The sequence below is a fragment of the Gymnoscopelus braueri genome (assembly GCF_963280865.1).
Source record: "Gymnoscopelus braueri genome assembly, chromosome: 9".
In the NCBI taxonomy this organism is placed as follows: Eukaryota; Metazoa; Chordata; class Actinopteri; order Myctophiformes; family Myctophidae; genus Gymnoscopelus; species Gymnoscopelus braueri.
Window position 1 is genome coordinate 3,067,873 of NC_137610.1, and position 15,435 is coordinate 3,083,307.

Sequence of the window (15,435 nt, forward strand, 5' to 3'; positions counted from 1 at the left end):
TTTGTCGGGTTCTGCCTCGGGTTCCGTGAAGAAAAAAAATCATTTTTTTCTGGTTTTCGGGCCAAAAGTATTGTAATTGTTCGGGTCGGGCTGAGCCTCGGGCCGGCCCAGTAGGCCCAGTTAGGGCCGGGCCTTCATTTTCAGGCCCGTTGAGAACTCAAGGACGGAGCATGTATTTATTTACAATTCATAGAGTTCATAGCGCGGCACCGAGTGCCGCGCTATGAACTTGTAGATCTGCTATTTTTTTTTTTTCAGGTCTTAATGGGTTAAATTTGTTGAATTCCGACGGAGCCGATACACGCCATTAAGAGACCTGCTGTTAAGCAAAAAAATAGACAGTTGCCGACGATGTCGCAACAGCTAAATCCATCTTGTATTGCATCAGTGATGAGCAACATAACAAGGTGATTAACTCGTTAACTGCCAGAGTAATAGTGTAATAGTGTCACCCCACTGCCGCCGAAAACAAAAGTTTTCTCACGGAGATCGCCTAAATACACACACGGGGGTCTCGTAGAATCGGGGGGGGGGGGGGGGGGTACTGTCCGGTCGCGGTAATCCATTCCATAGCTATGGCCAGTTGAATGTGGCTTGTTTTTGCCAAAGACAACAGAAAGCAGAGAAAAGGGGACTTTTATAAATCCCATATAGCACTGAACAAAACTAGCTTTATTTTGTTGTGATCACGCGCTTTCTGGGTGTGCTGTTCTTTGGTGATCCTGGGACCATTCACAGGCTGCGGAACAGCCTCCACTCCCTCCCGTCCTCTCCTCCACTCCCTCCATCAGTGGCGTCAATTAGACATTTGTTGAGACAGATTTTCAAAAAATTGCCAAAGAAATCTAAAAATGACACAGACAGATGTGTTCCTGGATTGAATGGGTTAAGTGGATACAATGTGGGTAAATGTAGCGATCAGCTCCACCATGCAGTGGGCTGTGGAGTGTGTGTGTCTGCCAAGACATTGTGTAGGAGAAGAGACTCGGACACAGTGAGTTGTGTCAGGTTTCTGGTAGTGTGAGAAGTTGGCAGAGCAGAGAGAGAGAGAGAGCACATCTCTCAGGTTGACAGCCTGCACAGTCATTTCACACACACACACACACACACACACACACACACACACATTGATTTTGTCTAACACACACACACACATGTTGTCCTGGCTCCCCTGTCACATATAAGCATTACAACGAAAAGAGAGTGGAGGGGAGGTGGCGCGTGTGTGTGTGTGTGTGTGTGTGTGTGCGCACACGCGCGCAAGCGAGTGCGTTCGCTTTTTGTCATTACAAAACTCTCAATTTGCCCTATTTGCCCGGTCCTATTCAGACGCCGGCCCCCAAAATCAGCCCTAATTGACTCCTGCAACACAAAACAGCCTTTGTGTACATTGAGCCAGGGAGAGTCACTTTATAGAGTGAGGTATCAGGCCCATTTCTATTCATATAAACAGTGCTATAGAAAGAGTCGGGGGGGGGTGGGACGTTAAGTAGAGTGTTGGGTCTCAAGAGAAGGTGGTGGGGGCGGGGGGTTGGGGGGGGGCATTGCTCCGAGGTGACATCAGAACTGCCGTGGTGCTGGGAACCTCGGAGGAGGTGTTTTTTTGGCTCAAGCTGAATGGCTTCAGAGGCTATTAGTGACCCTCTCTCTCCAGCACCAAGGCACAGCACAAAAAATTGCCGATCTACAAGCTCAAAACGTTTCGCGAAAGCGGCACGTTGTGAGCTTGTAGATCGGCTATTTTCGGTGCGCGACAAAGTAGAAATCGAGCTTAAAGACCCCCGATAAATGGTGTATTCTGTTTGGTAAATGTCGTCTTGAAGACGGTCGGCTAAAACCACTTTCAAATGCTCCCACCATACAGTCAACGGAACAGTGCTTAAAATGTGAAGAAACCACAGCGGATGCCACGTGAATTTGGATGTTTTGGATAATCCAATTCTGGAGGATCAAATGTTCATTGTATGTCATAATTCATAGGATATAAAATCTAATAAAAAATAAATATGTGATTACATTTATTGAACGGAGATGATTTCTGGGAGAATTTCAGCCACACAACCAAGCTCCACTTTATTTTAAAGTAGAGCTTAGAGAGGAGACTTCTTTTTTTTTCCCACGATTTTGTAACCCATGTTTTTCACCCAGTGCCAATTGCCTATGTAATCCTGGGCGCTACTCTCCCTCTGCCAGCCTGGAGAGAGCCTCGAGCAGAGCTCATGCCTCCTTCAATGCATGAGGAGCTAGCAAGCCGCTTCTTATCACCTGACAGGGGGGAATTTCCCCGGTAGGACGTAGCGAGTGGAAGGAACACGTTATTCCAACCAGTTCCTTTCCCCTCCATCAGGCTCCCCGGCTGACCAGGGGGAGGCAGTATAGGGACCAGGTTTACTGCATGTTTTTGTGAGGGTTACCTACCCTAGGGGACACGGGGAGAACATGCAAACTCCACACAGAAAGGCCCTTTCGGTCACAGAGAAGACTTGACGTTGTTTTAAAGTAGAGCTCCTCACAGAGAAGACTTGATGGAGAAGACAATGACATCCAATCAATGTCAGCAGGAGGACAGATAAGCATACGTGTGCTTCCTAAGGCTTCTAATCATACGTGTGGACGCCTGCCCAGCGCCCACAAGTGAAGTACCCTCCATCTCTCTGCATAATTATTCATGCCCGTGACTCAGAAGACATCCTATTTAACCCATTCAGAACGGGAACGCATCTGTGTCATTCTTAGATTTATTTAAGCTATTCAAAAATAGCAGATCTACAAGCTCATAGCGCGGCACCGAGTGCTATGGGCTTGTAGATCTGCTATTTTTGAAAAATCGTGAAAATGTGTGCACATCTTTGAATGTATATATTTGCTTTTTAAAGCAAACATTTTTAACTCAAATCTTTGCTTCTGGTGATTCTAATGTCTTCTAAATCCTAACAGTTATTTTTATTTAAACTTATGTTGCTATAATATCAGTGGTTCTCAAACTTTTCATGTCAAGGACCCCCGAAATTAATAGGTATTTGGCCGCGGACCCCCATCTCAAAATATTTTGTTCCAGGGACCCCCCAGAAGCAAAGAATTGAATAACAAATGTTAAAAAAAAATATATATATATATATATATATATATATATATAGTACATATATTCAAAGATTTGCACAAATTCAACATTTTTCAAAAATATAGATCTACAAGCTCATAGCGCGGCACTCCGTGCCCACTATGAGCTTGTATATCTGCTATTTTTGAATAGCCAAAGTATAAAATAAGTGGTAAAGTGGTTAAAAATCTTTCCCGGTCTTAACGGGTTAAGTTTAAAAACCTAAAGAAAAAACAAACCATCTATTGCATAGTACACAGTATAGAGCCCGGGAGCTGAAGATTAGTGACTCCCAAGTCCCAAAGCACTCTTGTTTGAGTCATAACATATACAAGTTTGTGTCTGTCACTGTACTTATACTCCTACTGGGCTGGGGGGGGGGGGGGCTGTCAGACAGGGAGTGTTGTGCGGGAGGAGTATAGGACAGAAGAGGTGGTATCATGTCCTCCCAGTGGGGGCTCCTCACTGGCAGGTGAGCCGGTAGGGTACAAGAGCAGCAGCGGGCAAGCAGTGGGAGGAATTCAAAATTTACTTGAGTAAGAGTACAAAAGTATTGGTATCAAAATGAACTTAAAGTACCAAAAGTTGAAAATACTCATTATGCAGAAGGTCCCATTTCACAAGTTTTCAAATGTGTAAGATGTATAAAAATCTTCTGAAAATAGCAGATCTACAAGCTCACATGTGTCGCATCGCGACGCATCGTGTGCTTGTAGATCGGCTATTTTCAAATGGCTGAAATGCGATATAGGGCTGAAGTGGGTAATGTGTTTCGTAATAATAATACAAATCTAAAAACTAGTAACTAAAGTTTTCAAATTTTATTTAATGAAAAAACAAAAATGGCATAATGACTCAATGGTGAGAAAAAAGGGTTAAAATAATTGCCTACTAAAAAAATTAAAATAAATAGCCAGACTCACAGACTCTCTCTCTCTCTCTCACTGTTCGTTTCTTTCTCTGTCTCTCTCTCTCTCTCTCTCAGAGATTTTCCGTCATCCTCAGCACACAGCTGTACAGTTCCTACGCTACAGTGAACACGTCCCACATTGAGGGACAGACAGAAGGCTTTGACATGTGACGACATCCCAACTGTCCAACGTGTCCATGCATAACTGACACAGCCTGGCTCTGTCCTGTCACACACTGTCACACACGCTGTCACACTGCAACCCCCGGCCAGCATTTAACAAGACTATTTGCATCCCAGAGCTCACATAAACACCCTCCTCCCCTTACAAGTTCACAGAGAGAGAGAGAGAGAGAGAGAGAGAGAGAGAGAGAGACAGACACACAGACAGAGAGAGAGAGACATATATGATGAGAGCAGAATAACCAGATAGAATAATAAGTGGAGGAAAACGATACTCACTATCCCGAGTAAAAGAGATGCCTCAGTCAGTCAGGAAGTGATCTCCAGACTTCCATGGCTGACATCAGAAAGGTAATTCCATTCACAGAGCACTCACACACACACTCCTGATTCAATAAACACACACACTCATACACGCTCATACAAACACACACTCCCCTCGCTGCGTGGAGCAGCGGAGCACATTCCCTCTGGCTGTTTTTGACCACCTGCCCGACTCGCAGCGCTATGTCTGTACCACACTCTCTCTCGCTCTCTCTCTCTCTCTGTCTGTACCACTCTCTCTCTTTCTCTCTCTCTCTGTCTGCCCACCTCCTTTCACCACCACACCGCTTCCCTCCCATGACTCACTGCTCCGTGTGTGTGTGTGTGTGTGTGTGTGTGTGTGTGTGTGTGTGCTCCAACCTGTCAATCTGCCATCTGGGAAACTCCCAAAGTACTTCAGGAATCCTGTCACTTTCCCAGTCAGTCTGTCTGTCTGTCTGTCTGTCTGTCTCACCTCACGATGAGACGAGTAAAGAAATATGCAAGTTGTACCGCGTTCGTAAGACAGTCACACACACAGTCACACACACACACGTTGCAGCATGACACGTCGCAAGCTTTCCAGAGCAGCTATTTTCAGTGTGCCACACACACACACTGGCGCAGCAGTATAAATCCTGCATAACTCCAACCAATAACCCTTAAACCTAACCTCTAAATGTCTAAACTATAACCCTAGAACCCCAACCTGAATCTTTTATCATTGTAAAGCCAACTCTAAAAATATGTTTTTAACCATAAACAGCCATTTCTTTAGTTTGCCTCTGAGATGTAGTGGAGTGGAAGTAAAAATACTGAACATTGGAAATACTCCAGTAAAGTAAAAATATCTCAAAATTGTACTTAACTCTCTCAGTGCCACGCCCCGAGATATCCCGAGTTTTTCCCGAGTACCCTCAGTGCCAGCACGAGAAATCCCGAGTTTTTACTTTTGACTGTGGTCGCGCTATTCTGTTTATTTTTCATGATCACTTTCGCTTCCTGACTCCTTCAGACTCATTGGGTTCCGGTTTCATGACGCAGATTCCGTTTCCGGTTCTCATTTTTTTCCCGCGGTCATTTTTGGCCAGAATAGGGAAAGTTGTGTATCACATCGTAATTTAGCCCAATCAACGATTGTCAAAAATGTCAACATCCGGTTATGACCGGATGTGACGTGAGCCTGTTTGGGAGGGGGCGAGTGAGCCAGCGAGATCATCAATGTGTCGATTTGTTGCTCTCTACTGGTAGAACTGTATTATGGGTTTAAAAACCCAATCAGATCATTTATTTGAATGAAAAATTACAAAATTTAAAAATAAAATAAAAGGCAAATTGCTGGCACTGGGGGAGTACTTTATGAAAATACTCTTGGCACTGAGAGAGTTAAGTACAGTACTTGAGTAAATGTACTTAGTTACTTTACACCACTGACAAGTATAGAAATACAAGTACACACAGACACAGACACACACACACACACACACACACCCTTGTGGTATGCTGTCATAGCACAAGAGGCAGTCAGGAAACAAAGAGTGAATTGATATGACCACAGTAATGTACACCGGACCACTCCCCTCTCTTTCTATGTATCACTCCTCACTGGAAATCCTATAGAATAGATCCTTTAACCGGTGTCATGTTCAGCAGCCAATCAGGACGTGGCTTTTAGTTAAACCCCAGACCACTGTTTGTCTGAATGTGGAACGCTTTTAAACCCTTTTAACCCTTGCCGTGCCTGCTTTGGGCATTATGGGAAGAAATGTGATTCATTGGGCCTCATTCACTAAGCTGTTTGTAAATAAGTGTGTAAATAAAGTGTCTAAAAAGGGGGGTGTATTTCCTCTAAGGACAAACTGACGTGCGATTCACAAAACGGGGTGTAAATCTCTGATATGTGCGGATCACACGTGTTCCTAATTTTTTTATCTGAAAGTCAGAGGCGCGCTAGTGGAGATCATTTGCGTTCCGATAATTATTTTTGCGTAAATGCCGGTAAGTACAAAATATGAACGTAAACGAGCTTGGCTTTCTGTCAAAAAATTAGAAAATAGTCAATCTAGTGAGCTTGAGGAGCTTGAAGCTTGTGAGCTTGAAGATCAGCTATTTTTGCCATTTCTCGTACGACAAATTAAAAGTCATACCGTGTTATCATGAAGCAGTCTTTTTGGCAACACCTTTGGCCTGCTATGGTCTGATGGAGCTGTGATTCCCAGAGTTCAGTTTGGAATAAGCTCCAAAACGCTTCACTAAACCCAACCTGTAAGGTCCTAGCTCTGAGGAGATGTTGGAAAGCAACAACAAGGTTTTCAGAATCAGTATGTATTACCTTTAAAATAACATTTCCGATGCTTGCGTCTGTCCCCAGCATGAGACACTCGTGACTAAAAATAGTGTTTTGAGAAGTTGATAAAGACAAATTCCACATAAAGACAAATGTATGTGCAATGGTTATTTTGGAGGGGAAAAAAATAATAAAAATACACACACACACACACACACACACACACACACACACACACACACACACACACACACACACACACACACACACACACACACACACACACACACACACACACACACACACACACACACACACACACACACACACACACGTGAAAGTAAAACAAAAATACTTTCAAGTGAAAAAGTTACATCATGTTTCTAGTTCACCCACTAATGTAGCTTTTCCTTTTTTTTCTTATTTTTTTTTGTCCCGCGATTTTGTAACCCTTATTTTTCACCCGGTGCCAATATTCTAAGTGATCCTGGGCGCTACACTCCCCTCACCAGCCTAGGGAGGCCAGGGCCGAGCTCAAGCCTCCTTCAATGCATGAGAGCCAACTGACCTTCTTGTCACCTGACAGGGGAGAGTTTCCCTGGTTGGACGTAGTGCGTGGAAGGAACACGTTATTCCAACCAGTTCCTTTCCCCTCCATCAGGCGCCTCGGCTGTCATGGGGGAGGCGGTATAGCGACCAGGATTACTACATGTTTTTGTGAGGGTATTAACTACCCTAGGAGACACGGGGAGAACATGCAAACTCCACACAGAGTAGGCCCTTTCGCCAACCCCACCTAGGGAATGTAGCTTTTCCACAGCACCATAGAACTGTTCTGAGGAGGGCTGCACCCATGTCTGGGTCCAGATCCGACCGATATGTGGCATCGTTTTTTACACTAAATCATAGTACATTATCAATCCACAACTATTCATAGAAGACTACAGTTATTGCCACCTATATATGCACTCAATTGCATGTTATCACAGGGTTGATTACAGGCTATTCAGGTAAATAGCACCGGTTCTCACCTGAACAGACACACATGGTTTTGTGTAAAATACAGATTCAGCATTCAGCAAATTAAACTAGGGATCTGGTCAAGGCTTTTTTTAAATGTATTTTATCACTGTATAGGTAAAATGTCCAGTTATTTGTAGGCCTGTCGGAATTATTACATAATCGTCTAATCTCAATCTAATCGTCTAATCTAATCGTTTCCATGTTGAAAGATTTTTACATATTTTCAAATATTAAAAAAGCAGAAATAACAGATCTACAAGCTTACAACGCGTCACGAAGTGAAGCTTGTAGATCAGCTATTTCAGCTTTTTTTTTTACATGTATAATTGTCTTTAAAATGTAAATAATTTCTTTGTACATTTCAGTTATTAGTCATATCTGCCCTGTGCAATTTTTGATTAGGAACCCTAAAAAGGCTTCATATGTTCCAATGTTCAACTCCAAACACACAATTAAATTGTTAATCGCAATTATTTGAGTGACAATTAATCATCAACTTAAATTTGTAATCGTGACAGCCCTAATTATTTGTATATTTTACATTAATAACCACAACTTGTGACAGCGAGACAGAAACATGTGTTTACCGTGTTTACCGTTTAGCAGCGGCTGAAGGGTTGACCTGGACCTCATTGTCCTGTATCTTTAGATCAAACTGTAAGCAGATGCTGCAGTTCAGAGTGTCCTGAACCCAAACAACCATAATGACAGCATCGTCTTGGAAGTCACACACGTGGAGAGTTGCCAAAAGAGCATGCTGGATTTGAAAACAACATGTTTCGGGTGATTTGATCAGAACAAAAAAAATAACTTAGTTTAACCCTTTAAGACCTGAGGTTCCGGTTCTAAAAATGTCTTCTAAATCCTAACAGTTTTTTTTTTAAAGGTTATGTTGCTATATCAGTGGTTCTCAAACTTTTTCATGTCAAGGAACCACAAAAAAAAATATTTGGCCACGGACCCCCATCTCAAAATATTTAGTTCCAGGGACCCCCCAGAAGCAAAGATTTGAGTTACAAATGTTCCTTTTAAAATGCCCCCCCCCCCCCCCCCCCCCACGGAAAGGGAAATATATGAACATATATTTTGTATATATTCAACATATGTTTATCATATATGTGACATATCATTCTAAATTGGCCACCTGCAATATATGTCTCTACATATATGTACAGTACATGTATATATATCCATAAATAAGCTATATATGAGACATACGTCCTATATATCCACATATATGCACATATATGAACCTGAATATGGCATATATGTAGCATACTTGCCATATATTGGCATATATGTTCATATATTTAAAATAACACCATAGCACCACCATTAGCCCTTTCATGTCACGCACCCCCTAGAGAGCGCTCGCGCAACAGTTTTTTTCTTTGGGGGGGGGGGTTTGTGATTCCAAATCATTGCTGTGATTTGCACAAATCATTGCTGTCGGGTGGATACCTCATTTGTCCAAATCTGTTACTTTTAAGGATGCAAATCATGCAACAATAGCAGATCCACAAGCTTGTAGATCGGCACAGAATGATAAGCGTTCACACGACTCCGCCACGGAGCAGAGTGGAGTGGCGTTGGCTCCGACTCATTTGGCTTCAGAATGGAGAGAGCCTTTTAAACTAAGACCATTCAATCACACATACTGACTACACACCACACACACAGGCCACGCCCTACCATCTACTGAAAAGCTTTTCATTTGATAACACTGCAATGAGCAAAAATGGTGCGCGTGTGTGTGTGTGTGTGTGTGTGTGTGTGTGTGTGTGTGTGTGTGTGTGTGTGTGTGTGTGTGTGTGTGTGTGTGTGTGTGTGTGTGTGTGTGTGTGCGCGATGATTGTGGGGGTTCATTAGACTGCAGCTGGATTTAAGGACTGTCCAGAGGCAGATCAATAAGAAACAGAGTGATGCTACAGCAGTGGCTGACCGCCTGCAGTTAACCACATGAACCCAACAGCCCTATTCTGGGCCAAACTTTCATCCACAACAGCAGATCTACAAGCTCACGACGCGTCGCGACTCGCAACGCTATGTTTGGTGATGGTATTCAGTCAGTGTAGAGTGAAAACAGGAAGGGGCCTAGTGTAGAGCCCTGCGGAACTGCGGTCAACTATGTACAGTATGTATATATATATATATATATATATATATATATATATATATATATATATATATATATATATATATATATATATATATATATATATATATATATATATATATATATATATATATATATATATATATATAGGGCTAAGTGATTAAAAGATGGTTCTACAATACACACTGCTGACTTCAATAAGTACGCTTGCCAACAGGGTTCCTGGCACTGAATCTGTTCAGATGGGGGGTCCGCTGCCAAATACATATCGATGTGGGGGGTGGGGGGGGGGGGGGGGTCCTTGACATGAAAACGCTTGCGAACAGTGAAATAACTGACCTAACATTAAAAAAAAAGAGGCTATTCTTCTGTTTTTTTTTCCTAAATGAATGCCAAAGGCATCTATCTAGACAAAGGTTCAGGACGTAGAGCAGTTGTCTGTGCGAATCGTATGGTTCCTGTTTTAATGCCCAATAGGAGCTCCTAGAATCACCTCCAAGCAGAGGTGGAATAGTCCCAAACAAGTCCTAAGCTTGTTGGAAGGTATCAAGTGGACTTGAAAAGTCAAGTCACAAGTCATTGCGATTGAAGTCCAAGTATTTTTTTGATCAAGTAAGTCGAGTCCACATCTCTGCCTCCAAGTGTCCTTGAGCAAGGCACCGAACCCCTAACTGCTCCCAGCATGCTACTTGGTGACTTGCATGTTGTCTCCACTGTGTGTGAATGTAATGCTGATGTGCGTGTGCGTGTGCGTGTGCGTGGTACAACTGCAGATCATTTGCATTCACCATCTCATTGTCCTGTGATTACCTTCCTGTTCAAACAGTGTTGTCTAGAACACACACAGCCTCACACCAATCATTAACAAGCACTCTACGTTATTGTGTGTCAACGGAAGGGGAAACGTGTGGCTCTTTAATAGCGACCGGCCGCTTATTATTTGATGTATTATTAAATGTATGGCTCTTTAATAGCCACCCTAACGGTTATTAGATTTTTTTTAATATATTGGTATCTGCATGTATGCAGCTGACGTATACCGATTTTCACTATTTATTTATTTTTCTTTTGTGTTAAGTACAAAAATATATACATTTATTTCCCCATTCCCAAATTGTTTTTATTAAATTAAGATTATTTTATTAAAATATATATATATTTTTTAATCATTTAAACTGATTTGTTCGATTAACTGCACCCCCGTTGCTGTCAGGTAGAAATGTCATATCTCCATATTTCAACTTTTTCAGTTTTTTCATAAATGAATTCCCTTCATCATACATATGAAGCGACACGTTGTGAGCTTGTAGATCGGTTATTTTCATTATTTTAAAGACAGTGAAATGAAAATCACGGTAAATGTCTGTGTATTCTTATGTCAAAAGTCCCTATAAGTCAAAGTTGTATTACTTCCTGAAAACGCAAAAAAATACTGCGTGATGACATACAGTAGATAAGACCCTTATGAATCTAAATGAATCTTGATTTAACTCTATCCCATTGCTCAAAGGGACGCAGCAGTCTGATTGGTTGACAAACACCACACCCCTGTTTCTGAGCTAAGCTTAGCAGAAAAGTAGGCAATAAAGCCACGTCGTGACGTCTTTAAAATATTTTTTTTAGATAATAATAAAAAAAAGGAACAGTTCTGGACATACTAGCTTTTCTAACGTTAACCCGCGACCGCGGCTCCCCACTTGGAACCACCAAACCCGCCAGGGGGGCCATGGTCAGACTCCTCTCTACTTCCATAATAAAACCCAGGCACTATGTCACAAACAGAGCTGTGGGGAATAGCAGCAGGCAGTACATCGTTGCTGTCGGCAGTGGTGGAAAGTAACTAAGTACATTTACTCAAATGCTGTACTTAAGTGCAATTTTGAGCCATTTTTATTTTTACTCGAGTTTGTCCAATTTTCAGTACTTTTACTTCTACTCCACTACTATTACTATATTTCAGAGGCAAATATTATACTTTTACTCCACTACAATTATTTGACAACTTTAGTTACTAGTTACTTTGTAGATTTTGATTATTACAAAACATACATTAACCAGCCCTATATACATTTCGGCCATTTGAAAATAGCCGATCTACAAGCTCACAATGCGTCGACGCATTGTGAGCTTGTAGATCTGCTATTTTCAAAAGATTTCTATACATTTGAAAACTTGAAATGGTACATTCTGCACAATGAGTACTTTTACTTTTGGTACTTAAACTACATTTTTATACCAATACTTTTGTACTTTTACATAAGTACATTTTTAACACCGGACTTTTTTTTTTATTACAGTATTTCTACATTGCAGTAGGCTTATTGATACTTTTAGTTAAGTAAAAAAATTTAATATTTTTTCCACCACTGGCTGTCGCGTAAATCAACGCCTTACTTGATCATACTACAGCGTCACACAAAAGTAGCAGTAGCTTATTATTTGATGTATTATTAAATGTATGGCTCTTTAATAGCCACCCTAACGGTTATTAGATTTTTTTTAATATATTGGTATCTGCATGTATGCAGCTGACGTATACCGATTTTCACTATTTATTTATTTTTCTTTTGTGTTAAGTACAAAAATATATACATTTATTTCCCCATTCCCAAATTGTTTTTATTAAATTAAGATTATTTTATTAAAATATATATATATTTTTTAATCATTTAAACTGATTTGTTCGATTAACTGCACCCCCGTTGCTGTCAGGTAGAAATGTCATATCTCCATATTTCAACTTTTTCAGTTTTTTCATAAATGAATTCCCTTCATCATACATATGAAGCGACACGTTGTGAGCTTGTAGATCGGTTATTTTCATTATTTTAAAGACAGTGAAATGAAAATCACGGTAAATGTCTGTGTATTCTTATGTCAAAAGTCCCTATAAGTCAAAGTTGTATTACTTCCTGAAAACGCAAAAAAATACTGCGTGATGACATACAGTAGATAAGACCCTTATGAATCTAAATGAATCTTGATTTAACTCTATCCCATTGCTCAAAGGGACGCAGCAGTCTGATTGGTTGACAAACACCACACCCCTGTTTCTGAGCTAAGCTTAGCAGAAAAGTAGGCAATAAAGCCACGTCGTGACGTCTTTAAAATATTTTTTTTAGATAATAATAAAAAAAAGGAACAGTTCTGGACATACTAGCTTTTCTAACGTTAACCCGCGACCGCGGCTCCCCACTTGGAACCACCAAACCCGCCAGGGGGGCCATGGTCAGACTCCTCTCTACTTCCATAATAAAACCCAGGCACTATGTCACAAACAGAGCTGTGGGGAATAGCAGCAGGCAGTACATCGTTGCTGTCGGCAGTGGTGGAAAGTAACTAAGTACATTTACTCAAATGCTGTACTTAAGTGCAATTTTGAGCCATTTTTATTTTTACTCGAGTTTGTCCAATTTTCAGTACTTTTACTTCTACTCCACTACTATTACTATATTTCAGAGGCAAATATTATACTTTTACTCCACTACAATTATTTGACAACTTTAGTTACTAGTTACTTTGTAGATTTTGATTATTACAAAACATACATTAACCAGCCCTATATACATTTCGGCCATTTGAAAATAGCCGATCTACAAGCTCACAATGCGTCGACGCATTGTGAGCTTGTAGATCTGCTATTTTCAAAAGATTTCTATACATTTGAAAACTTGAAATGGTACATTCTGCACAATGAGTACTTTTACTTTTGGTACTTAAACTACATTTTTATACCAATACTTTTGTACTTTTACATAAGTACATTTTTAACACCGGACTTTTTTTTTTATTACAGTATTTCTACATTGCAGTAGGCTTATTGATACTTTTAGTTAAGTAAAAAAATTTAATATTTTTTCCACCACTGGCTGTCGCGTAAATCAACGCCTTACTTGATCATACTACAGCGTCACACAAAAGTAGCAGATAGCTTGTAGATCTGCTACTTTTGCTGTTTTTGAATATGAATTGAATCCTGAAAAGTAACAGTTATGGACATATGAGGTTTCCACCCGTCGCTGCTTGCTGTGGTTACTAGCTAGCAGCCCAGCAGAGACTCATTAAAAGCTAAATGTCAGCCACATTATAGATAACATGAGCGATGGGAGGGATCAATCACTCATTGTGTTGCTCCCATAGCAAATTAACCTTTAAAAGTTAATACGTGATGCTAATGCTAAAACACAGCACTCACTCACACACACACACACACACACACACACACACACACACACAGAGCATGGAGTGTGTTTTCAGGACGAGCCACTGGATTCCATTGACACTGTGACTGAAGAGCAGTGCTGAGAAAGTTAGTCAGGAAGAGTAATAAGTTACTAGTTACTTTTTATTCCTTTAAAACTTAATAATAGCCAATAATCCAATATTTGACTAATTACAGTAAAGTTAATAGGAGACCAATCTTAACAAGAGCAAAACCATATTTACTTTTAACTTTTCCATTTCAAGGACCCCCAAACTTATATGTATTTCAAAATCATCTCAAAATATTTTGTTCCAGGGACCCCCAGAAGCAAAGATTTGAGATAAAAATGATTGCTTTAAAACAATATATATTCAAAGATTTGCACACATTTTCATGATTTTTTAAAAATAGCAGATATACAAGCTCATAGCGCGGCACCGAGTGGCGTTTGACTTCATTGCACCTTTCATCTTCAAATGTAACAGTCAAGTATCAACCAAACAAAAAATATTCAAAGTAAATACAAAGCTGATATAAGCGCATTGAGTTGCCTTGTGTTTTATGGACATTCAACAATCAAAGTGTTGATTTGGCTCGTATTAAGAAAATCCCTACGGTCATAGCGTAGGGAGCGTAGAGTGCCGTGCTATGAGCTTGTAGATCTGCTATTTTTGAATAGCTAAATAATGCTTTTTTTCTCAAATCAAAAAGTGACACAGATGCGTTCCAGGTCTTAATGGGTTAAAATAAATAGCAGACCTACAAGATCACGACGCGTAGTGAGCTAGCTTGTAGATCTGCTATTTTTTAAAAGGGTCAAAAGGTTAAAAGTCAGGACATGTCAGCTGCGGAACTGCCAATACCGAAGTCAATCCATTCATGGGTCAAAGAGATATATTGATGCTCTAAGAGAGAGACAGGCAAGTTAATTAGACTGTATTTGATCACCCAGCTGCCCAAGTAGTCAGGCAGTTAGGGGTTAAGTGTCTCGCTCAGAGGACACCTCGACACATTGGCGGGGCTCGAACCTGGGACCTTCTGATACCCAGCAGCCTCTCTAGTCTACCCCATTGGTTCTCAAAGTGGGGTCAGGGGTTCCAAGGGTTCCAGGCGGCCCATGGTCAGACTCCTCTCTACTTTCATAAGACAGTGGAGACATCTTGGCAACCAAATATTATGGCATACCATAATGTATCATACAAGTACGATAAGTGATGGTCAAATATAAAGGTTAGATATAAACAACCATAAAAACAATATAGTATAATTCTTCCTCAGGGGTACCAGGGAGAACACATCATATCAAGTG

At 40.8% G+C, this 15,435-nt stretch overlaps 1 protein-coding gene across 3 annotated transcripts in view; it reads right to left on the reverse strand.

The window, feature by feature from the left end:
- Positions 1-15,435, reverse strand: part of LOC308091815 (solute carrier family 45 member 3) — an 83,889-nt gene that overhangs the window by 42,719 nt on the left and 25,735 nt on the right. Inside the window, exon 1 of one of the 3 annotated variants that reach the window (XM_080437545.1) lies at positions 5,366-5,487. The exons of 1 other annotated variant lie outside the window; for it this stretch is intronic. The gene's annotated coding sequence lies outside the window, so the exon portion shown is untranslated. Of the gene's footprint in view, positions 1-4,472; positions 4,713-5,365; positions 5,488-15,435 lie in introns of those variants that run through there. One more of the 3 variants, XM_080437543.1, reaches the window with a different exon arrangement.